Genomic DNA, 24558 nt, shown 5'->3' with positions numbered 1-24558 from the left:
ATGCAGAAAACAGGATTACTTTGCTGTAGCAAGTTAGAAGGAATACTCCCATAGTCTTGGTAAACTCTTCAAATGATCAGCAACTTCCAAAATGTTTTCAAACTTTTTATTCTTCATATGGATAGTTATGAACATGCAGAGTTCATATCCTCCCTATGAACACATTTCAAAAAAAAATCACATCTAGATTTTTGGCAAACCAGCTTACTGCTCTATTTGCATATTACATAATTACAAATCTACTTCAGGTCTCCATTGGAATCAATCTGAAAGATAACATTAATGTATCAAAAAATGAGAAGTACAGGATGGGTATGAAGAATATTATTAAACAGCGTCTTGAAGTTAAATTTAACTTCAACTAGCCTCTTTACCTTTCTTGGCCTAATCTTTGGCAGTTTAAAACAACTAAAAAAGTGCATCAATAATTCCTTCTGTGGAATATCACCAACATGAAATAGACAACCTCTGACAAAAAAAAACACAGACAACAAAACCAACCCACAACCCTTTATGTATGACAACCACACCCCCACCTTATTAAACTCTGGTCGTGTTGTTGACAGACCATTAATGTGAAATTGTTTTGTTGTATCATATACCTATGAATTGAAAAAAAAAGTGTATTTTATCTCTGAGTCTTCCACATAAGTAAAGGAAAATTTACACACTCCACCCCCTCTTTCTGCTCAGACTGAGATCTGAGAAGTTTTGTAAGTGATATTTTAGTTTTTTTTTGTGTAAAGAAGCGTTCATTGGGTTTACATCAAGTCTCTTCCAATTAGTACATAACACAAGTATCTGGACAGAATATTTTTAATTACAATAGACAAATCATCTCAAGTTTACTAGTAACATACTTGCAATATAACAATGACATAAGCATAATATACTATAAAAGAGCTGCTAGTCCAGTTACACAATATATTCTTACATAACCACCTTCATTTCATCTGAATTTAATAGAAATACACACACTGGAAAATGGAAGGAAAACTGTAACAATACAAGCACCATTTTATCAGTGTAAACTGCCTAACCTAAGCACAACTACACTAAGTAAGAAACAAATACCCATACTTTTGACATACCATCACAGCTAGTAGGCAGCAACGAACCCAAAATAAAATTTGAGATAAAACACTGACATTTATAATCCCTGCAATATCAGGGAAACACTGCCATCCAAAAAGGAAAAAGAAGAAAAATTGCTGCAGCCATTTCTGCAACATATGCAATAGACAAAAGAGCATATTTTACAGAATGGAGCACAAACATATCTCCACTTTTTATATGGTTGAATAAGTTACAAGATAAGATCAGTTACGAAACAGAATGTGAACACAAAATTTGGGAATTTAGAAGCAGCTATCTCAAATGTTCATGGAAATCAGGTCTCAGCAAAGTGCCATCCTGAACAGATTTCATATTGCAGCTTTGCTAAGAGAGGCCTGATCTGTGAATTCGTGATGGAAGCCAAACTTGCCCTTTAATTACTTCTCCAGCGCCACTTTCTACCTCAAAAATACACATTGCTTTCAATCTGTTCAAACTGAAAACACCATGCTGGCCTTTCAAACACATCTTTAAGAGTAGTAATGAAGATTGCTGTACTGTGTTTCTATCATATAGACACTAGTTCCAACTCATCTGTCCAAATAAAAAACGGGCAATTCAAATAATGAACACACTACTCCCACACACACTGCCAAAGCTTTCCCAGTCTCCAGGAAAAAAAAAAAAAAAAAAGCAGAAAGTGTTTCAAAAATAATCCTCAGCAGGTAAGAAAAGCTATTCATAGCAAGAAAAGTTCTGAAGTCAGAGTGGCATAACACAGCAAGATATCTGGACCCCACCTAGCCAACAAGGCAGCTTTACATTTTATTTTCAATCAACAGGTAATCAATACATATTGGAGAAAAATTCATGTAACACTTCAAGTCACAGAGAGCAGGCTACCACTTTTTACAACAGCTGATTTTCTAGGTACACCAGCTACTAGAGACTTACATACAGCATTCTGTAATCATTTTACCTTGATATGATAAAGGCAGCAGGCCCAGCTGCAAAATCTCTTCCCAGAAGAAACTGTCAGCATCCTCGATGCACATAAAAAAAGCTCCACTAGCAACTGTCATTGCTTGAGCTCAGAACCCTGCTGGAGCAACACAAACCCCAACTGCAATCCCCAACAACAAAAAGGAAAATACACACCTGGAGACGGCCAGAAGACAAGCAAGAGTTTTCCTGATACCCCAGGGGCTTCTCCTAATCAGCCAAGAGCAACCAGCCCCACCTGAATCTCTGAGCGAAAGTTTTTATATCAATAAATTTGTTTTGATATTTCTGTCAACAACTGCCAACAATTTAATTTAGATAGTAACAATCCAGATACGTTGAAATCCCATTATCTTCAGGAAACATCAAAATACATCCACTGCCAACCCTGCTTACAAAGGGAAACAGCTGATACAGAGCTGGTGTCTTCCCACTGAGCTAAAAACTGAACTAAAAGCAAATCTGCGATATGAGTTAGCCCATAGACAAGTGACTTTCGCAATAACCACAGAATCCCTCACTAGTTCCCAGAACAAGTTACTGTTAGTGATTTCTCTATCACCATCAATTGCACCGCAAGCTTTTATGACACAGAATTCATAAAAACTTGTACACGGAAATCATTACTTTAAAAATTTGGCTACAAAACACACGCATGACCTCTAGCAACTAGCTTAGTAATTTACATGTTGTTTTGGTGATTTTTTTTTTTTTTGCCTGCTTGGTATTAGTACATTCAACCAGGCCTTGCAGTATCATGCAACATTATGTAAGCTTGCATCTTGTAATCAAGCTTTGCTTCTTCACAGATTACTACTTCTAAGGACCCCGCTAACCACTAATGCTCTGGTGCAAAGTTGGTAGGGTATTAGATTTTTTTTCTCCCCCCTTTTTGGAAACTCCTCGTGTAATACCATAGAGCTGCAGACCAACATCAGGAGCATAACTGTTCTTGGGCATGCACATGCAGAAGTAGAGGCACGGCAGCCTGGACACTGTCCAGATGACTCTGGAGCAGCCCATGAGACAGCCGGGTATGCAAGCTATAGTTTTCAGAGCACCCACCTCACCCAAAATGAACCACCTGGTTCATTTTACCGTAGTACATGAGCAAACCCAAACTTTGCAATACAAACCTCGAGATCCTCACAGAGCAGAGCCAGTTGTCGACTAAAATTATTACTTTAAAAACAAATGCTTAAGACCACACTGATAACACCCAACCCCACGGGATAACGTAAGGAGACCTCTCCAACGATCCCGCTCTGTCATTCATATCAAAAGGAGCAGAAGGACACGCACCATTCCTATCCTCTCACATCAACCTACCTCCAGTTTAACCAGAATAACTGAAATTCTAAGAAACTTGCAAATAGCTTAGAAACTATGCTTTTCGCTTCAAGTTTTGCAAAACTATGCATAACCTCAGCGATGTTTGGAGTACATGCAGGGACAAACCATGCTTTAAACAGACACCACAAAAGACCTCAAAATAACCACTGCCCTCTCCTCCAGTAGGCGCAAATCTGCTCCGTGCACTTCTAATTATAAATATGGTAACATGACATGGGGAGAGAGCCAGCCCCTTGAGGAAGATCTCAGGCACTACTAACCCAAATCTGCGCCGAGCAAAAGGCCAAATCAACAGATTACAGCACAACATATAGTGGGGTTGGTTGTTTTTGTGTGTGTCTTTTTTTTGTTTGTTTGTTTTTAACCTAGAAGGCACACAGCTATTTATACAAAGTGTACAATGATAACATACCTCCAAAGTGCAGTTATGTCTATCTTACACTAATCCATTATCCCAAAGGTTCCTGCTTCTATTTCTGGCTCTATAACTGGCACTCCTGAAGTCCCTTTCTCCATGCCCTCGGGTAAATTCTCCTCACTATTCCCAATAAAATAAAACCATTTGGAGCTTTAGATGGCATTTACAGTAAGTACAAACGTATCCTTTGCATGCTTGCTTTTAATATTAAATTCTATGATCGACACAACCAATTTCTTTCTTGTTAGTATTTGCTCTTTGGCACTAAAGTTTATGAGAAAGCATTAATCAACAGTAAAACCCCTTCTTGATGTGCTTCACCTTCTAAAAGCATCCCAAAGTACTAGATATTAATTTATTTTAGGTTCACAGCTCGGATGTATCACGGGAGTGCACAAGCTTGCTTAATTGTGATCAGGTGTTTCTAGTACCTAGTGCTCCTCGTAACACCACCCAGCTACACAAACTCTAAGATGCATCTCCTTCTACCTTTGGGGTTTCCCCAACACACTTGGGGTATCTCATACCGCACAATCAACCGATTGATTTCGGAAGCCTAGCTCTTCCAGGAAGCCTGCCACGCCAACCACCCCCCACGGTTAGGCAGGGGTAGGAAAGCCACCCAACCTCCCAAAATGAAACTTTGAACGCGAAGGCACGGCGTGGCTCAGCGACACAACGCCCCGCTCCATCACTCCGGGCACGAAACAGAGGGCAGAGTGAAAACAACCAGGGCTACCAGAGGGCTAAACCAACACGTCAAGGTTACTGCTGAGCACCTCGGCTTCGGGCACAAGTTGTTTTCCTTTAATCTCTAGATAAAGTCAGACAGACGGCGATGCCAGGCGCTGCCCCCCCAGCACCCAGGTGAGCAGCGGCACCTCCGACACAACTTTGGGGTCACCGCAGAAGCCCCGGCAGCGGGGGGGGGGGGAACCAGGGGACTGCTGGGCCCCAGGGGAGCAGAAAGAAGCCAAGAGGCGAGCCGATGGCCGGTCAGCCCTCACCAGCACGGCACTGCCCTGCCTGCTAAGCACAGGCCGGCTGAGTCATCCCTCGGAGCAACTTCGCTGCCAGGGCTCCTCCGCCGAGCCGCGGGCAGGGAGCGCCCCAACCCACCCGGGGGTGCCCCCCCCCCCCCCACTACCACCACCACCACCGCGCCGCACCCCGGCTCCTCGCCTCCCAGCCGAGCTCCCCTGCTGCAAGACGGGGCAGCCGGGCAGCCCCCCACCAGCCTCCCCGCGGCTCCCTACGAGCCCCATCCCCGTCCTCCCCCCCCCCCCCCCCCGCAGCGCCACTCACCCCGGGGGCCGGCGGCGGCAGCGGGCGGGCAGGAGGGAGGCGGCGGCGCCCCCCGGGCCCAGCGGCTGGGCGGGGACCCCCCGCCCCGGGCGCTGAAGGCAGGCGGGGAGCGGGCGGTGCGGGGCCGGGGGAGCCGGGGCGCAGCCGCCGCCGCTGTTTGTTATTGTCGGCAGCCGCTTCCGCAGCCGGGGGACGCCGGGAGGGGGCGGCCCCGGGGAGGGAGGGACCGGGCGGCGGAAGCGGCGGGGCCGGGCGGGGCCGGGCTGCGCCTCACCAAAGCGCCGCGGCAGCGACCGCCGGGGTCATTTCAACCCCCACCAACCTTAAAAAAGGCCCCATCTGCCCGCCCCGGGTCCCCCTGCCGCCTCCCCAAGTTGTCTCATGAGATTATTTATTTATTTATTTTGGTACGAGGCAGCCCCTGAGCTTCCCGGGGGCTGGCCTCTTGCTCCTGCGCCGAGAAAGCGAAAATAAAGTTTGCACGCCTCGCTTTCGGGTTTCCCTTTTATTTTTGGTTTCTCCGGTGGTGCGGTCACCTACAAAAGAGCGAGACAGAGGGCGGCGTGAGGGGGCTTCGGCCTCGGCTGCCTGTGGGGTTGAGGACATCCTCACAAGGAGCAAGGCTCCCTTGCATCATACCTTCTCCGTATCATGTTATTTGTGTTATATTTTCTGTGTATTGCTGGGTCATGTCTTCTGTGCTGCAGCACCGTGACCTCTCCTGTAACGTGTACCATAGGCAGCAGGTCAGGGAGTATCACACAGAATCACAGAGTTTCTAGGTTGGAAGAGACCTCAAGATCATCGAGTCCAACCTCTGACCTAACACTAACAGTCCCCACTAAACCATATCCCTAAGCTCTACATCTAAACGTCTTTTAAAGACCTCCAGGGATGGTGACTCCACCACCTCCCTGGGCAGCCTGTTCCAGTGTCTAACAACCCTTTCAGTAAAGAAGTTCTTCCTAACATCTAACCTAAAACTCCCCTGGCGCAACTTAGAAGAAATTCAAAGCACGATGCCCCGGTCAGAATAGGAAGAGAGCACATGAGAGGAGGAATGCAAAGCGAGAGCACAGGCAGCTCATTTTCAGCCTGCAGGACAGATGCAGTTAGTAAAATAACTAGGGCCATTATATAGTGTGTTTTCTTCCCCTCACCTGAGGTTTCTTAGGCCTGTTTCAATCTTATATGCACGGCCCTTCACCCAATTTTATTTTTTTTTCTTAGTTCATCAGCCAGAAAACACTTTCTCAAAAGCTAGATCAGGCTTATGGTTCTCGCAGTAAACTCTGAAGTAGTTCCTTCTGTCAGGTTGAAGAGCTTGCTGCCTGCCTGTCATGTTAAATAACACTGAACAGCCACAGCTTGTGCAGACAGGTATTTGTTCCTGGAAAACACCACTGCTATGGGATTCTGCAAGTAAATAAGGCCTTGCTACCCCCAGTTGCCACCTTGTGGCACCTGACACCCAGTGCTTTCTGACTGCTGTAGCTTGTTGGGATACATGGCCTAGTTACCCACATTCTGGAAGACAACTTCGGAGTACAACCGTGACTGGAGCGGAGAAGGCATTGCTACTGAAATGAGCACATGTAATTTTATGGGAAATATGATCAGGGCAATTGAGCAACTCAGGGCAGCTTTGGGTAATTTAACTTTGATTACATCAGTCAAGTGTTCTACAGAAGTTAACTTTATCTCCAAAAATGGTCTTTTCCTTCATAAATTAATTGAATGCGATGAAGGATTGATCTTCTGTACTGTGAGGGGAATGACATCCAGCTAGAACTTAACAAGTGCTATATACACTCTAAACAGGGAGGTAAGCCAAAGTTAAAAAACAACATTGAGGTTTAGTAAGCCTGAAGCACCAGAGAGCCTCATTGAACTCGTCTGGCCAAGTATCTTGAGGAGATACTGCTGGGAGTTACCTGTTGCAGTTTGAGGGTCAATGAGAGAAGCAACAGCAGATACTCAGACACTGAAGTGGCGGTGCCAACAGGCCTGGTAGTTTCCTAACAAAGAACCTCTGCCATTCAGGCTTTCAGCAATTGCATAAAGGCTCTAGGCACTGAAGAAGGGCTGTACAGTCTTTGCCAGCACGTGCAGGACACCTTGATTTCAGGGGCAGCTCAGGAAGGACTGAAGCAGGAACAGGAGTAAGCAAAGCACTGCTAGCAGAGCAGGTTGGTCTGGCTTGATCTTGTAACGTTTCATTATGTTGCTTCCTCTCAAAGTGATCCAGAGCCACTTCATGCCAAGCAACTAATTACAGTGTGTGTGTTTTGTTTTTTTTTTTCTTTTCCACGAACCTGTCTGAACAAAAACAAGCAAAAGTTTAGCATAATATCTAGCACATCTGCCCTGAAAAGCTGTATTTTATGAAGACTATTTTGCTCCAGGACATATATATAAAAGGCTTTAATTTGGGGTTGCTGATAATTCTTCACATTTCCAAAGCGCTGTATTTAAGTTATTATTCTTTCAACTTATTGTTCAGGATTCACCGGTACATTGTTTTCACGTTCTGTAAAACAGCCAAGGAGGTTGAAGGAGTTTTTCACTGTGTGCTTTTAATTTTGGAAGCTAAATTTGGCGTACCAAGGAATGTGTCTCTTAAGTTGTATGTTCATGCAGCTGTGGCTGGGGAGCAAAAAGAAAGCGGTGCTCTGTGAGGGCAGGAAAACTGGCAGCCGAGGCTGATGGCAAGGTTGGCAGGGGCACTGTCTGCGAATAAATAGTGCAGTCCCACTGTAACAGAAAGAGGTCTGGTGACAAAAACCTGGTTCAGCCACCAGGTCAATGGCTGGGAGGCAAATCCATGGTGACAAGGCAGGCCTGGGGTGGAGCCAGCACAACGCATCAGGATCCACAGGGCCACAGCTGCAGTGCAGCTCAAGAAAAGGCCGAGGCCAAGGGCTGAAATGTAAATGCAGCTCCAGAGCAGAGGGGAGCAGCCCCCCAGGGGCCAGCCACACAGTCCTTTCACAGCAGCCTGACCAGGTCCCCATGGCCACACCATGACACAAGGGGCCTCAAGCAGGACAGCCAGGCCCCTTGGAAGGGCTTGTACAGCCTGTTTGTGCTTTGAGGGCCGTGGCAGCTGCCATAAGTGGGTGTAGACCTATGTACGAAGTTGAAACACTGTGTAGATACAATAAATAAATAAATAAATAAATGAGGTAGTCCGTTTTACCTTAGCTGTTGCAGACAGCATTAGCCTTTTTAGCCCATTTAGCCTTCTGCAACGTCTGTTTAAGTACACACTTTGTAATAGATTGTGTATATTAAACTATGTACTGAAAACGTGATTTATGCTTACAAATTCCAGTTGCAAGCCAAAGCTATAGATAGAAAAAAATTGAAGCAAGGTTGGTTAGCTACTTACTACAAACTATAGGGGTTGTAATTTCACAAAGTCAGGAATGCTTTTTGAGTGAAAATACTTCAGAGAAATATATATATATTGATGTAATTAAATTCCAAAAGAAAACTAGGAGACATGACTGAGTCTGAGTACTCCCAAAACAAATGAGACAAGACTGTGAAAACTGTTTGATCAACAGTGTTTTAAGAAAAACATCCAGTGTTAATCTAAACTTTCAGTGATTACAGTGGTTAATTAGCATCATATTGTTACCTCGGATGGGCAGTTTCACTGTCAGCCATTTAATTTCTTACATATTTCTCTTCTGGAGATGTTTGTTCACACGTGATTCCTTAGCACCTCTGAATTGTCTCCATGACACCAAATAAGCTAAGTCCTCGAGTTCTGCTCCTAAGTGTTTATTCCCATAGTGTATCCCTAACACTTCTGTCAGGCATATGCTTTGAACTGATAGCACTAGGTCAGTATCAAATAGGGAAGTAGCATATCAATCTTTCTGTAACTTTTTCATCTGCAGTTGTAACCTGCCTTGCCAGTAATAGACCAATACTGTTGGTATTTATTGAGTTCCAAATGTACTTGAAAAACCACATCTTCCTGTTTTCTTTAGCTCTACTTGCCCATAACTGTCCCTGTGCACTTCTGCTTCCCTTACACTTGATATCTTTATAAACTTCCCTTCAATTTTGTCTTTTTGGGGGGCTAGGGGAATGGGGTGGATAATGGAGATAGCTGCTTTTCCTTTCCTGCTGAGCCAGGCTGACATTTTATACCTAAGTTCCTCGTCTCTCCATTCACACTCATTGAGTCCTTGTGGCATCTTTTAAAGAAATCTTGAACAAGTATTTGTTTTCAGTTTAAGTTTTCCTGCAACAAAATAAGTTAATCACTTTTTCAAATAGTGAGGGTTTTTAAAGCACAAAGTGTATTTCTGCTCTGAACTGGAGTGTACAAAGTAAATGCCAGCCTCCAACAACACAAGTTCTCCTCTACATTAGGCAGAGAGGCTTCAAGAACTTCGATTATCCCTTAATGGAGCCTGGCGCTCCAGAGCAAACACCAAATACTGTCCCATCTCTTGCTTCTTTCCACAGCACAGACTGGTCCATAAGCTCTCAGTAATTTGTTTTTGAATGGTCAATGACTCAGGAGCAGCTGATGCCATTTTTGAAAGCACACCACTCCCTCTGACCCTTTTATGGATCATTCCTAACCAGTGATTTTAACACCACGTGACTCTTCCCAATATATTTCTGTAATTCTGACTACACAGGTTCTGAATTCATAAGTGAGTAACTTGATTTTTTTGTGTTCATTGCCTGAGCTCTGTGCAGGAAGCTAATTATTTAGCTTCAATTTAACATTTAGGTCATGCGATCAGGTTTTGGTCCTGGGCAGAAACATGCAAATGACATTTAAACCTCGGATAAAATAGTCAGAATGGACATACCTTCAGAAGTGGTTAAGAGTAGGAGCTTTGAAAGGAACACAGGCCACCTGAATAATCATATAAAAATCCTCTTTGCTCATTTTGATTTAGAGACCTCGTTTGTATGTAATGTAACAACCAGACCTTCCTGCACCACCTCCTCTCCACAACACATGGAGGATACTGAACACAAGGCCAAACAAGTAATGTATTAAAGACTACACAGAGCAACAGTAATAATAATTACAATTATATAAAGGCATTGCTATATTAGTATTACTATTTCATGTTACTGGAAATAGAATTTACTTTTTAATGTGTAACAGCTTGTTGTTTGTTTGTTTTTTACAGCACTTAAGTCACATTCACATATACAATGGTAGTTTTAAATGTTAAACCTAATTCCCACAGACAAGAAAATTAATTATATAAGCAGATATTTGGGTTGAAGAAGTTATCCCAGGAACTCAGTTGGCCTAAGTTGCTAGAAAGCTGTGGAGACACCTCTTCATTTTAGAGTTATGGCATGGGATGCACTGTTCCCATTTGGAAAACATCATTCTAAATACCTGATAGTCTTTCTGTTCACAGATCACATATTCCCATCCTCTCGTGACTTGCATCAGTCCCTGTCCTGAATCAGTGACCATAAAGAAATAATTCACAAACCAAGGGGTGCAGACTTACCTGTGAGGCTGCGGCTCCTTTCAGCCCCAGCAGTGAACTTTGTATCTCACTGTAACCCTGGCACAGTACATGAAGCCATGTTCAAATGGCATTATTCATGAAAAATGGATTTGGGATGTACCCAGCTGAAAACCCAGGCCACAAGCTAACCAACCTCCCAGCACCCAGCCTGGAGATGCCCTTCAGCAGGTACTGCCCTGAGACAGCCTCATATGCTTCTAGATTATGTCCACTCCTATGTTTAGATTTTAATGGGCACTCTATTTTTTAAAGGCAAGAAAAAGTATGATTACATATAATCTAAGTCAGTAACTTGGGCATTTTTTTGTTTGTTTTCTTTTGCTGTTGTTAAAAAGGACTGCTTGGATTTTATATTAGTGTATAACTTCCCCCCACCCACAAGCTTTCTATTTACACAAACTGGAAATTCAAAGTGCAGAAACTCTTCATTTGATATAATTGATTATTTATATTTAAATAGATTATTAAGATCCTCAAACCAAATTTATAAAACCCACCTTGTGCTTAAATGAAGATGTTATGAAGAGAAAATACCACCTATTAACATATTGAATTATTTTTTCCTCCTTTGGTCTGGTAGCATTCAGTGCTTTTTGTTTCTTTTTTATTCATTTTTATTACTGAATGGAATGGAAACAAAACCATCATTTTCTTCTAGCTCCCAGATTCTTAATGCAAAGAATTAGTCATTGATCTCAATTAACTGAATAAACTGAAGTGGTGATTCTTTGTATCACCAGAAGAGGCTATACCTAAGTACCATCCCTAAGTACCTAGTTAAAGTATTTTTAAAAGATACTGTAGGAGTAGACTAATTTAAGCTAGATTTTAAATCATTTTCAAAAAATAAAAAAATAAAAATCTGACTTCTTAGTGTACTTGCATTCATTACTCATTCTTAGAAGCTTTTTTATATTCATTGATGAGATAAGCCGTGGGTGCTGGCAAAATCCTCTTTCAGGGCTTTGCAGCTTTGGAATTTGCTCTGCATTTGAGCTTTGCAATACAGCAACTCTGAAGTCTGCTGGTTTCATTGCATCATTTATGTTCCCTATGCATTTTAAAAACATGTATAGTTTGTTGAAGCAGTGCAGAGAGGGAATTATTTAAAGAGACAGAGATTGTGGAAGGCTGTTTTGCAGTTAAAAATTCTCAAATATCATAAAATGAATATTTTTCTAGAATGTATTTCTAAAATGATTGAATTTAGTATATTTATGCAGCAATGCATGAAGGACACCAAAATGGACAGTAACGGGTAAAAATCTCTACTAAGAACAAATTAATGTTTTCTGCTGAAATAAGAAAATTAGCGATAATGCAGATCACTATCTGCATAATCATTTGAGCATAGGAAAGTAAGAAACTGTAATCTCACCACCATCAAATTCTGAATAGGATTCTTTTCTTGAAGATTGGTTCAGGATCTGTGTTTTTTTTTTTTTTTTTTTTTTTTTTAATTATTATTTTTTCAGAATATATGCAAAATTAGGTATGTAAGAGTTTTTCTGTGTTCATGATTTAACTGTGAAGAAATGAGCTTCAGTGAGTCTATTGTTTCCTCTAATATATAACCTGAGTCAATGAAGTTTTACTGTTTTGGATCTTCCTGGATTCTGAGCAGTATTAACATTATTCTTAATCCTTTTAGCTGTTTTAACTGAATTAAACTGTTGACATCATGATGAAAAAAGTGTTCTTTAGATGTCACATCAACCTATAGATTTTAACTAGTTTTATCCATTTGCAACTTTCAAAAATTGCCTTGACCTTAGAACTCCGCATTTTAGTCTTCTGCAGTTTCCCTGCGTTTCACATTTTTATTGTATTATCTTTAATGGACCACAGTGTAGAACTCCAAATTACGTGGATTTACTCACTCAAATTATTAATCCCTAGCCAGGTTCTAGTAAATTCCTTGATTAGCACTAGACAATTTTTTTGTCATTAACATTTTCGACAGCTTGTTATGGGCTTAGTGTTAGTTCTAGGATTCGGGGAACAGAAGAATGATTGACCCATGCCTTGACAGGCTATGGACTTCAGCTTTCCAATTTTGCTTATTACCTTTCCCATTGGAAGACTAGGCAAAAGGAATTGCCAAGTTTACCTATGTCCCCTTACCTGACCAAAGTACACCCATTCTGAATGAGACAGACTATTGGTGGTCACTAAACAGCCACACATTCTACTTGATGAATAATGTAGGTTTATCTGCATAGGAATTGTTTTATTTCTGGCTGGTTTAAAAAAAAAAAGGTAATTTTAGAAAGACAGAGGTAGATAAACTGTCATAATTTTGTTCATTTACTATTTCTCCAAGTAGTAACTCCACTTTGCAGTTTCCTTAGTTCATAGGAGCACAGAAGCCCAATCTTTTCCAAATGCTTCTTATAGTCTGAGTGTGCTTACGATTGATTTTGCATCAAGCTCTCCAGAGGCATATAGAAATTCAAGCATTTCCTGTGGTTATCTTCAATTCAGAAATACTCCAGACAACCATCTCAAAAAGCCATTGCTTCTCACACCCTCCTAAGTTCATCGTCCCTTTTAATATTTTGTGAGGTACATTCTAGCACGTGCCAGGATGTTTTGTGATTTTGCTGCAGACAGCTCATCCCACAAATCGCACACAGTGTTGATGGTCTGTATTGGATTTCAGGTCGCAGATGTGGAGCAGAACTTGCATGAAATGTGTGTCTTTCATTGGTGATAGCACAGCCGAAGCATCACCTGCTCAGCCGTGGCTGCAAAACTGCTTTGTGAACTTGGGAAATTCACAACCGGCTACCCCAGCCTGAGTTCTGTGTTGCTGCAGCTATGACACCAGTAGTGCAGGGACCCATTGAGGGCTAGCAGAGTCAAACCTTTCCCTGTAGGCTTTATGGTCACTCTTTTCTCTAATGACAGGATTACATTTCTTAAACTGTGCAATAGAAATCATCTCAAGTTGCAGATGTAGATCGACTAGAGAATTGCATAGGTGTGCTCTGAAAAACAAACAAACAAACAAACAAAAAACAAATCCACAAGCCAAACCAAAAAACAAAACAAAACAAAACAAAACAAAAAAAAAACAAAAAACCCACATCTGTTTACACAGCAAGTAGCAATGAAATAGAGGCAATTAAAGAAAATATAGAATATGTATATATATACAATATTCTATATTTTATATTCTATATATATCATATAAATTTAATATAGTTATATAGTATATATTATATAGTATGTATTATATAGAATATTTTATATATTGTATGTATATAAATATGTATATATATGAATATATATATATCTTGCAGATACAAGCAGTAGCTCAGTGGTATGCTTAATATTGTTATTGTAAAGGAAGAAAGAAAGGTTAAGAAAGAGAAAAATGAGGAGCAAGTGAGAGCAAGCCAGATCCAAAAGTGGAATTAGACATAGAAACATTGCACTCTTCAGTGCCTGCTGACCAGAGCAAACTCTGAAAGAACCCTGGAAGATTATTTTGTGATTTCAGTTCAGCTGTGTTTATGAAGGTCTCTGGAGTCCTTCTGTAAGATGGGTTCCACAGATTTTGATTAATCTTTTTAACCATCCTGCTTTGGCAATTTGTCCCTAAAGACAATTTTTTTTTTTTTAATTTCTCTGAAGCAGTTGGTATTTTCAATAGAACTGAGTGGATCTCACTTCTCCAACAGATGCACCAGAGATCTGAAAGCAAGGTCTGGGCTGTGGGACTAAGGCCAAAGATTCTTGGCATATCTGTGATGTTACCAAAGAGAAGTATTGTGTTTCCTCTCAAGCCCAAACGAGCAATTAATTTACATACTAGTACTGTCTTTTTCTAACCATGTCTGTGTATCTAGGCTCTTTCTGTTCAGGCTCATGGCTATTGAAACCAATATGCAACAGGGGTATTTGTCTGCGTAGGGGACAGTAACAGCCTTATCCCTGCATGAAGGTTGTCTTAGCACTGCTTCTCTATCATTTCCCCACAAAAGCTCTGTAGGATGCATAATATAGCCAGCAACAGTATGAAATGTAATAGCCTTTCACTTGCTTTTGTTGTTGGGGTTTAATTCATTTTCTCCTACTCTTCCTGTCTTGCCTGTCCTGAGAATATGAGCCAGAGGGAGTAGCCTCTCAGCTGAGCCATTGTCCTTCTTCCCCATCCAGGGGCAAAGAAGAGCACAGAATTTTTTTCCCTACTATAGTCAGAAACAGGAGCTATCAATCCAAACAGGGCTCCATAAGTTTTTACTAGCTTTTAAGAGAAACGACAGAGTACTTCTGCTGGTGTAAGTATTTATTTAATAGAATAAGCATTTTTTCTTCTCTCAAAGATCTTCTTATGCATTACACCACATAGTTGAATACAGTCTAGAATTACCTATTTCATGGATGCTGTGGTTTATTGCTGGCAACACTATATTGCAGTGCTGAGAAAGCAACGCTAGAGGACATTGTTAGTCCTTACACGTTGGTTCTGCCTGAAAGCAAGCAGAGCTCTCAGAGTTGGAGTTACTGTTTTTCTCTTTAAACGTACATAATGAGGGGTATCTTTAGGAACCAAACCCGCTCGTGATGCATGGTTTCATAAGTTTTCACGCTTCATCTTTTTTTTTTTTTTTTTTTTTTTAATCAAATGAGTAGAGCATCAGTCCCAGAACAGACAAGTGAATATATGCATTAAAACCAACACAGTGGTCTAATAACCTGCATGTCAGTCCTACACAATTTATTTCTTTCTCTCTATTTGCTTCTTAATTATTTTCCAAATATCTAATTTAGCAAGCCTGAATGTGAATTTTAATATTTTTCATTAAAGACTTATATTAGGAATTACTGTTGAGCTGCCTCTGGCATGTAGAATGCTTGCTAAGGTTAGGCAGTGATTCAGAAAGGAAGTTAATATTTGTTCTGTTTCTTTTATAGTCTGATGAGTACAAAGTTGTCTGAATGTCATTTACTATATGCAAAAAGGCATGTCCTTGAATGTTTCTAATATTCTAGCAAAGAGCAGGTAGGCGTTTAGAGGTCCAATATAGCACAATATCAAAAGTTCAAGTACCAATACTTAGATACTTTACTAGACACACGGAGACTTCATTTCACAAAGGACTGAAGTTGTATTGTGCTGCTTAGTGGGTTTCAAGGTTATGTTTCAATTGAAGCTTACCATGTTCAAAAATAAATAAAGAATAATTTCATATAAAAAAAAAAACAAAAACAAAAACACACTTTTTGGAACATTTTTTCTTCTGTTTTCTTAAAGCAACATTGCAGATGGGACAGCCACCCTGGTATAGTATTTTCTATTGACTTCTAAAGCTACTGTTAGATTTTCTTTCTGCACACCATAATGCAAGGAAATCATAATTCAGATTTATAGAATTTTTTTTTTTTCTCTATAGAAAATGCATTAAAGCTCTTTCAGAACTCCAAGCTACCAAAATTTCGTTAGTTACTTGGTAAGGCAATAGACAGGATAATAAATAATGCACATACTTATTTCATTGGGTTCCAAGTGTCTTTTGCATTTTCCATATGGACCTCTCTAAAGGACATACTGGGACTTAATATGTAGCCTTTTTAACAGGCTATATAATAACCTAATAACCTTATTTTAACATTAGACAAAAATCACCTACTAAAAGAGAGTGACAGTAAGTTCTTTCTTTCTGACTAAAAACAGGTAAACATGGTAGGTTATTTACATATTTACTAAATACAGAAAGAGAACTTAAAGGTTAAGAAAAATCCCATTAAGCAGATGAAAACTTTTATTGCACTTACCTACTGAAATTCAGTACGTACTGAAATTCAGTACGTACTTTAACCAAGGATAGCAAGTTTTTTACTTTTTTTTTTTTAACAGCCTTTTATTAATATGTTATGTAATAATAAATGGACCTTATGTCACCTTGGGTTATTTAACTTCACTATTCTTCTATTTTTGCCCTTGGAATTATATTTATGAAGTAAACAGGTAATGCACATTTGGCAGCAACCTTGCATTCAAAAACAGATATTAATGCCCTGGGCTAAGTTTGTTGTTAGAGTCTGGTGCTGTGGTTCCTGGAAGCTAATTCTAGCAAGGCTAAATACATATATGACATCTCATGTTATCAAAGTTTATTTTAAATCCTATTTTCTCATCAATATGTGAGCACAGTCCCCCCCCCCCCTTTTCTGAGAATGTCTTGTGTGCTACATGAATGTTGTGCAAATGAAAACTGAATTTGGTCAGGTGGCTGTGGCAAATACACGTAAGGAGAAACAAGAGTTTCATATCATCTTTCACTTTGAAAATTAATTGGTATTTCTGTGAAATGGTTGTCAAATTTTCTCAGGGCAATACTTTAACAAGTTCTATTGAAATACTAATCAGAATGATAGACAGGGGTGTTTATGAAGAGGAAACTATTGGATATGGCTCAATTTTGCACCATACTGGCAGTGTGCTCACTGAAATACCATAAAAATGCATTGGGGAACGTCTCAAATCTGCCACGTCTGCTTTCTTGTTACTTTCTGTGGGAAAGAGGCAGATTCCATGGAAAAGCATGGAATATATTTAATGCATGTTCTTGTTTTGCCAGGGTTTTAGTTGTTATTTTGTTGTGGTTTTGTTTTGATTTTCAATAATATCTTAATATCTTTATTCACTAGATATGTTTATTTACTTCTTAATTGTGCTGAGACATTTTGACAGTGCCTTCTCCTAGCCCACATTCTTCTAGTTCCCTTCAAGCTCAGACACAAGGAGGACCTGCAGTCCCTGTTCCTTCAACTATCATTTGTAATGCTGTTGTTTTTCAAAGCTCTGTATTGCTTCTCCATTTCATATTTCTTTGCTGGACGTGCATATTCAGCTACAGAGAGTTTTTCAAGACCGAGTAACTACAGAGACAGAAGAAAATACTCAAGGTTTAGGAATAAATTTCTTTGATTAGTTTGTTAGTTGGTTTTGTTTGTTGTGGTCTGGTTTGCTTGTTTGTGGGTTGTTTTGTTTTGTTTTTTCATTTCAATTTAAGTTGGGAAAAAGCAGCATTTCATTTTTCTGTTTAATCACTAAGCACTTGCAGAAAGTTTATTTGGACACTAGATGACAGTGGAAGATAGTAATTGCAAACAAGATTTTGAAGGAGAACATCATTAGAAACATTTGCTAAGGTTATGTGTTATGACAGTTGATAAACCACTAATGTTATTGTTATTTCTAGAGTTAGATATTTTGCAGTATAGAATTTTGCATTATAGAACTTCAGCTGTAACATACAATGTAACGTTACCTTGATTTTACCATGTAAAAATTTGATTTACCACTTGATTTACCTTTTTTTTTTTTTTTTTACCATTTTTATTCTGAGACTAGACTATTTTTTGCTTATACTGGACACCATTTTTTTTTAGCCTAAGCTAGAAAAACAGATTTGTAAAGCCTGTTTTAGTAGATACAATTAATGCATTCACAATCAAATATGATATTAGATATTCAGGAAATAAGATTGACCATTCCAAATGAACATACTACATTTAAAAAAAAAAAAAAAAGAAGAAACAACAAAGAAGGAACATGGAGTTGCACGGTTTAAAGTAGAGATGACTAAATCTTTTAAGTGGTACAAAAATATTTGAATAGTTCTTGAGGACTTGCTGGTAACATGCAAATTCTTTATTTTCAAGCAGGCCGTTCTCTTAGCCAAAGTACTACCTTAGTGAAACAACACATGCATTTTTCATTACCAGTTAGTCTTTTCAAATAAATATAGTTTCCTGTAAATCTTTTCTATCAAGGATAGAAAATAGATAGAATCTTTTCTATCAAGGATATATCAAGGATATATTCACAAAATTTAAGAATTACACTGAAGGCAAACTTAAACTTATTATCACAAAAAAAAAAAAAAAAAAAAAAAAAAAGTTTTAAACAGGTGTTAGTATTCAAACTACATATTCTTTCCCAAATCCCATAATCATCAGTACCTGGCAATGCAAATCACTGAAGGCAGGAGCATTCTGGCTCCTGCATCATTTTGGAAAAGAAACCTACAGAGCTATGAAAGTTACCACTAAGATTGATCAAATTTATCCAGAAAGGGAGACTGAGGTTTCAAGGAGCACCAGCCCTGCAGTCGGTCAGAACAGGGCTCAGCTTTGTGTAAAACCCATTCTCACAGACCTCACTTTGATTACTTTTAAGTGCTCGGCACCGTCAGGTACAAGACTCCTGGTCTAATGGAGATGTGCAACAGAAATCTGCACGACAAAAAACGACATCTGCTCCGCCTGCCAGGATAGCCTTTCTGAAGTGTTACTTCTTCACTTTCTATATATTATGCCTTAATAATGTCAAGGGTAATTCCCAAGACTCTAAAGAAGTACTTTATCATCAGATAAATGTCTCTCCTGAAATGATTAAAATTTTCAATTTACACCAAAGGCTTCAAAGATGACTTCCCACAAATTCCAGGGATTTCTAATAATCCTTCACTGCAAAAGGCAAGGGAAAAGAGAGAGAGAGCGAGAGCGAGAGAGGTCTTATGATTGTCATTTTCTGTTACTTGTGTTACTTGTTCTTAAATCTCTTTCATTTCTGTTAGTTTTTTTTTTTTTTTTTTTTCTGATAGGCAGCCCAGACACTATCCAGCAAAGTGAGTGCTGTCAGCATCTTTGTAGTGCTCACTGCCTCTTCCAGCTGATGCCCAAATTTCATGCTCCTTAGATTTCATGTTAAACTTCCAGCAAATAGATACGTTATGAATTCCTAACCCCCCCCCCCCCCAACCAATATTGCTGTTTGTAAGAAATGAGTGGAGGATTCTCAAAGGAACAATTCACACATCTAAATTCAGAAGCAGTTTGATGCTGTGAATTTAATCTCAGTGGTGCAGGTAAATGTTTAGATCAAGAATAAGATAGGATTTCTGCCTGGCATTTCTTCTTGGCTGGTTTAGCAGTCCCTTCAGCTCAGTATCTTGCATTCTAGGACTTTCTTCTTGGTTTTTAGTCTATTTTAGTCTATTAGTCTTATTTTACTAATAAATAGTAAAGTTTAAAAATAAAGTTTTAATAAGAGACTATTAGTAAGTTTACTATTAGTAAACTACGTGGAGAATTTAGACCTCCTTTTCAATTAAGCAAATTCTTCTGTAAGAGCCAGCCTCCACAACTGAAACCATTCCTGTCACTACACTGATGTTTCTTTGTGGCCTTAAGTTCTAACTGTCATTCCCATTCTCTTGTTTTTATAATTCTGCAACTGGAAGAGGAAAAAGGAGATTTTTTTAATTGTATGTTTGACTCAATGAACATCTATTCTGCTGATAGCAGCAGAACGAAGACAATTTTATTTTTACCATTGCCTTTGTAAGGCTGGCAATTTAGAGGACATATGCTCAGCTTGCAAGTCATGATATTCAATATGAATTCATGTAGCGGCAAGAGACAGAAGGTGTCAAAAGCATCCTTAATATGCTTGTTTTTCACAGCAGTGGCAAACTACTTTGTTCATCATCAAACTGTAATGCTTTGTGGTCTTCACAGAAAGAAGAAGTATTTTGCCAGAATTTCTGGAATGCTCACATTTTACTGTAAACAAAATAACAACAACTCTGAATACTGCACAAGATTAATTCAAGTTAGTTTCACATGCTTCCAGTTGCTTTAATTTGAGCCCATCAACCATGACTGGTCTTATAGCTTTCTCTATGGTATGTTATGAACAAGTCTTTAGAAGATCAATAAAAAGAGTATCAGCAGAGACATGATTTCTGTCATCATCCCAGGATATTAGTTACTCCCCAATTAGCAGGAGTTCTTTATGATATTCTGATGTAAATATAGCAAATTTAAGACCCAATATTTATTGAGAATGCAACTGTGGTTAGCTGTCTACTCACTGCTCAGAGATTGTCTTAATACCAGGCAAAAAGCTTATTCTATATCATGCTTACAGATAGTGCTTATTCTATATGAAGCATGGTCTACAGCCAATGAAAATTAGCAGATTTACCTTAGATTTCTTCAATGAGTTTAAACCAAGAACATATGAATAAATGCATGCCTTTTTTAACATTATATGATTTCATTGGTTTCAGGGTAGTATAGAAGTATATTGAATACAAAAGAGCAGCATGAATTGTCTTGGTAGTACTTCATGTCTGACATATTCCTACTGTGGTACAACAAATACTTCCAAATTTATAAGTGAATTGCTTCATTAGTGTCATATTATGGTTAATAGTATACTGTCAAAAAATGACAATTTATAGATGTAGGTAGAGGAAAAACTGAAGACACAGCTGGTTCTTTTCAGTCAAATAAACTTTAAGACAGAATGAAATCTGTCAAACCAAGCCAGTGCTCCCACATGTTTCTCTCTGAAAAGCAACTGAAACTCCAAGAACACACAGATGTCTTTCCAAACCACCTGCTATTTCACAAGTTTGTGAGTCCGTAGAGAAGCCCTCCCCGGTCTAGCTTTATTCAGAGGCAAGCTGTGCACTAAGCCGCAGAAGGCAATGCAGTTTACACAGAGGGTTTGCACCTGTTTAAATAAAAGATGTTTTCTCCTTGTGACCTCTCAGCTGGACTTTTGCACCTGCAAGCAGCGTGTAGTTAGTCCGAGCAAAAAGCAGACCCAAAATGCAGGCGGTAATAAGTGCACCCTGCCACTATAGAAATAAAACTGCTTCCTATTGCAAATCCATAGGAAACAAGGAATGTCTTTAAGCTCCTTGTCAGTCCTCAGTCCCCTGTTCCTAGTAACCTAGAAGAAAACATCTCTGTTCAGTCGATTTCAGTCTCTGTTCACTTAATTTTAGGGTAAAGAGCTCATCCTGGGGAAGGAACATGTCACCAGTGCTTGTAACAGTGAGCACCTAAGCCTGCCCTCTTGGCAGCAAGGGCAGCTGAGGTGAAAGTATGGCTGTGTAAAGTCTCCAGTATTCACAAGCTGGACAGCAAATGATTTTTGTGAGTGATTTTTTGCTTGGGATTAATTACCTTTTACTCAAAACACTGCTTATCAGCATCAGCTCTGTACCACAGAAGTACAGAATGGTTGAGGTTGAAAGGGACTCCTGGAAGTCATCTGGTCTAACCCTGCTGCTTGAGTGGGGACCCAGAATCACGTCCCTGTGGCTTTTGAAGATCAACAAGTACCACAGACTTATGGAGGAAAACCTGTCCAACAGAGACAGGAAAAAAAAAAATCACTTTCTGTGGGAAATAAAAATACAGCCTGACAAGTTTGTGTCAGCATTTGGTAAGGACTCTGCTGAAGACATTGCTGACATAATGTTGTTGTAGGTGTAGGAGCAATTTAGATATGGAATAAGAAATGCTTTAAATAATGTATAACATAAAGCTAAGCTCAAAACCGTTTTTTATGCCTAATTTTTAAACCATTAATAATCTTCTGATGACAAAGCAGCAAACTTGCTACTGCACAGAATACATCCTTTCGTTTCCAGTTTTGTGGTTAGATAGCAAGAGCTATTTGACTTCTAATGTGTTATAGTAACCCTGTCTCTAGAGGCATTGTTTTCTCAAAAAAACATTTCTCATGCATTTTGAGAGATATTTCCATGGTCTGAATAATAAAACTGCATCAGCCATTACAATCAAACAAATGACTGGGGAAAGCATCATTTCTTCATTCATTTTGGATGTTGGAAATCATTGCTGATGTTTCTCTCCAGACTCTTCTCCCTCCAGCATTTCCATGAAAAGTGAATTGAAAGCTCCTATCCCATACGGAATATAAAAACTAAAATAAAAATATAAATTATTTTGTTAATTTAAACTTACCAATTTAAAACTTGAACTTTGCTTGCCCAGCAATGATAGCACTGTAAATATTTAGATTAAGCAGAATCAGCTTTCTCTTTTGTTCCTCTTGTTTCACCAGTCTCTGCCATTCCCACTGTCAGGCAGGTGTGCTTGAATGTCAGAATTAATAAAGGACCTGAACCAAACAGTACTGCTGAAAGCTTACAAAACAGAATTAATTTCACATAAATTTCAAGCCTCAAACAGCCACATTAGATTTCAATTCTGAGGTGACAAATCTGCCAACAACTTGTTTGAACTGTTAACATACAAAAAGAGCACAAGAGTAAAAGCTTACCTTAAAATTAGAATTTTGTTTTCAAAGAGGAAGGATTTTGCATTACAATCACGTTGATGTTAGAGTGTTTTGTTGAAGTTGATTCTGATTGTGATGAAAGGAAAGAAAAAGACTGAGGTTAACACATTGATGAAAAAGTTGAATTAGATAAAGAATGTTGCATATTTTGCTGTAATTACATAGGAATACAGTGGTGGTTGCAGAATCAGTTTTCTCTGCATTACCGCAAGTAGTTCAAACAATGAGTTGCGTGGTAAATATCTTTAAATTAAATCATTTGGTATGAAGTTTAACAGTGAGCTAATCTCTGGTAACGCTCCAGGCTTTTTCATGAACCACAGTTAAGAATGAGGGAATTATTAGTTCTAATCAACTTTACATTCAGTCAAAACAAACTCATTAAATGACAAAAAAAAAAAAGAAAAAAGAAAAAAAAACTAAAACAACCATCTTGAGCTAAATACGATCAGTATGGTTATTTTCTATGTGAGAATTAATAACCACAACAATATTTATTATTTGTGGTATAAAGAATTCAACACTGCTTTTTTTCAGACCATAGCTCTTATCATTACTGGTCCACAGCCAGCACCTCAGCACCCACTGCAGCACAGAGGCTGGCTGAGTTGTGCACCCTGGGCCTATTTTGGTAGCCTGCTCTGCCTGTCAAAAGCAAACTTAAATTTGAAGAAATACTTAATAAGTGAAGACATAAAAAATGCTGAAAACAAAACAGATTTACAGAGTTCTTCAACACTAATAATCTCAAAATAAAGAATACATCCCCAATATAATCCTTCAGCAGTGGTTTTGCCTTGGTCTGAAGAGGACCTATACATTTATAAGCACACTGGAGTCATATGGGGTCACATTACCTGCTCCAGTTCTCAGGACTGCTAAAAGAAAAGCATTGATGAGATCCTAAATATTCACAGTATTTACCTTTTCTCACAGAGGATGTCATGGCAGTTAAATGGTATGTTTAGCATATCTACGTAAAGAAAACAGTAGAAGATTAAAAATACTAAGAATGCTGAACTATCATCAGTACTGAACTGAATATTCTTGAAAAGAAGAAAAATCTAAAATCACTTAATTCGGTGTTTTTCTTATGATATATTTTGCACTGAATTTCTGACCATAAGCTTGAATCCTACTGGTCTCTGGTACTTGTTTTTTGTTTTTAATGTAGTCTCCTTAAATTGAGAGTCCAAATTATACCATCCAGGGAAAAGATAAAATACTGCTCAACAGTTGGACCCTGCTTTCAGTTCACCATTTGTGCCTGACCTCAGAAATCACAAAGTGTTATCAGTGCTAGCGCTAGGGTATGAGCGGCATGTATTGTCTTTCTAATGCGTGGATCTATCTGCTTTTTACTAGGGAATTGCCTTAGCCTAACTAATAGTTCCGTGGAGCCAGCTGCTTGAGTTGTAGCCTGTAAAACCTCTATTTGTACCAAGCCAGCTGCTCAGCATCACCATCAGCTGGGTTGGTATAGCAACATCAAGTGGTTGTTAACCCAAATAACCTTCCATTGAAACAGTGCAGGCTACAAAAATCTGCAATCCTGCAGGAGATGAGATCATGGTCATGGAAAAATAAAACATGTTGTGTGTATGTATGAAGGAAACGTGACAGTATGCTCCCACCCCCACTTTGGTCTGGCTGTTCCCTTGGTCTAAAAGTGTCCTGGCTGCACCAGAGGCCTTGCTCAGGCAGAGAGCAACCATGGTATTGGCTCAAGCTGGGCGCTGGAGGAGCTGACAGAT

The 24558-nt window shown here is 39.3% G+C and overlaps 1 protein-coding gene and 1 long non-coding RNA gene across 3 annotated transcripts in view; both read right to left on the bottom strand.

The window, feature by feature from the left end:
- Window positions 1-5348, bottom strand: part of RB1CC1 (RB1 inducible coiled-coil 1) — a 73469-nt gene extending 68121 nt beyond the window's left edge. For both annotated transcript variants that reach the window (XM_068671692.1, XM_068671693.1), the window contains exon 1: window positions 5135-5348. The gene's annotated coding sequence lies outside the window, so the exon portion shown is untranslated. The remainder of the gene's footprint in view (window positions 1-5134) is intronic.
- A 15321-nt stretch (window positions 5349-20669) lies between these two features.
- LOC137851800 (uncharacterized) lies at window positions 20670-24209 on the bottom strand. The gene is made up of 4 exons (XR_011093484.1): window positions 24077-24209; window positions 23729-23777; window positions 22787-22870; window positions 20670-22403 (listed from the first exon to the last, which is right to left on the bottom strand). It is a non-coding gene; the product is annotated as an uncharacterized lncRNA (long non-coding RNA).
- Between the last annotated feature and the right edge of the window lie 349 nt (window positions 24210-24558).

This window comes from Anas acuta, chromosome 2, assembly GCF_963932015.1.
Source record: "Anas acuta chromosome 2, bAnaAcu1.1, whole genome shotgun sequence".
NCBI classification, from domain to species: Eukaryota; Metazoa; Chordata; class Aves; order Anseriformes; family Anatidae; genus Anas; species Anas acuta.
Note: the sequence above shows the minus strand (reverse complement) of the source record. Positions and strands in the feature narration are given on the sequence as shown.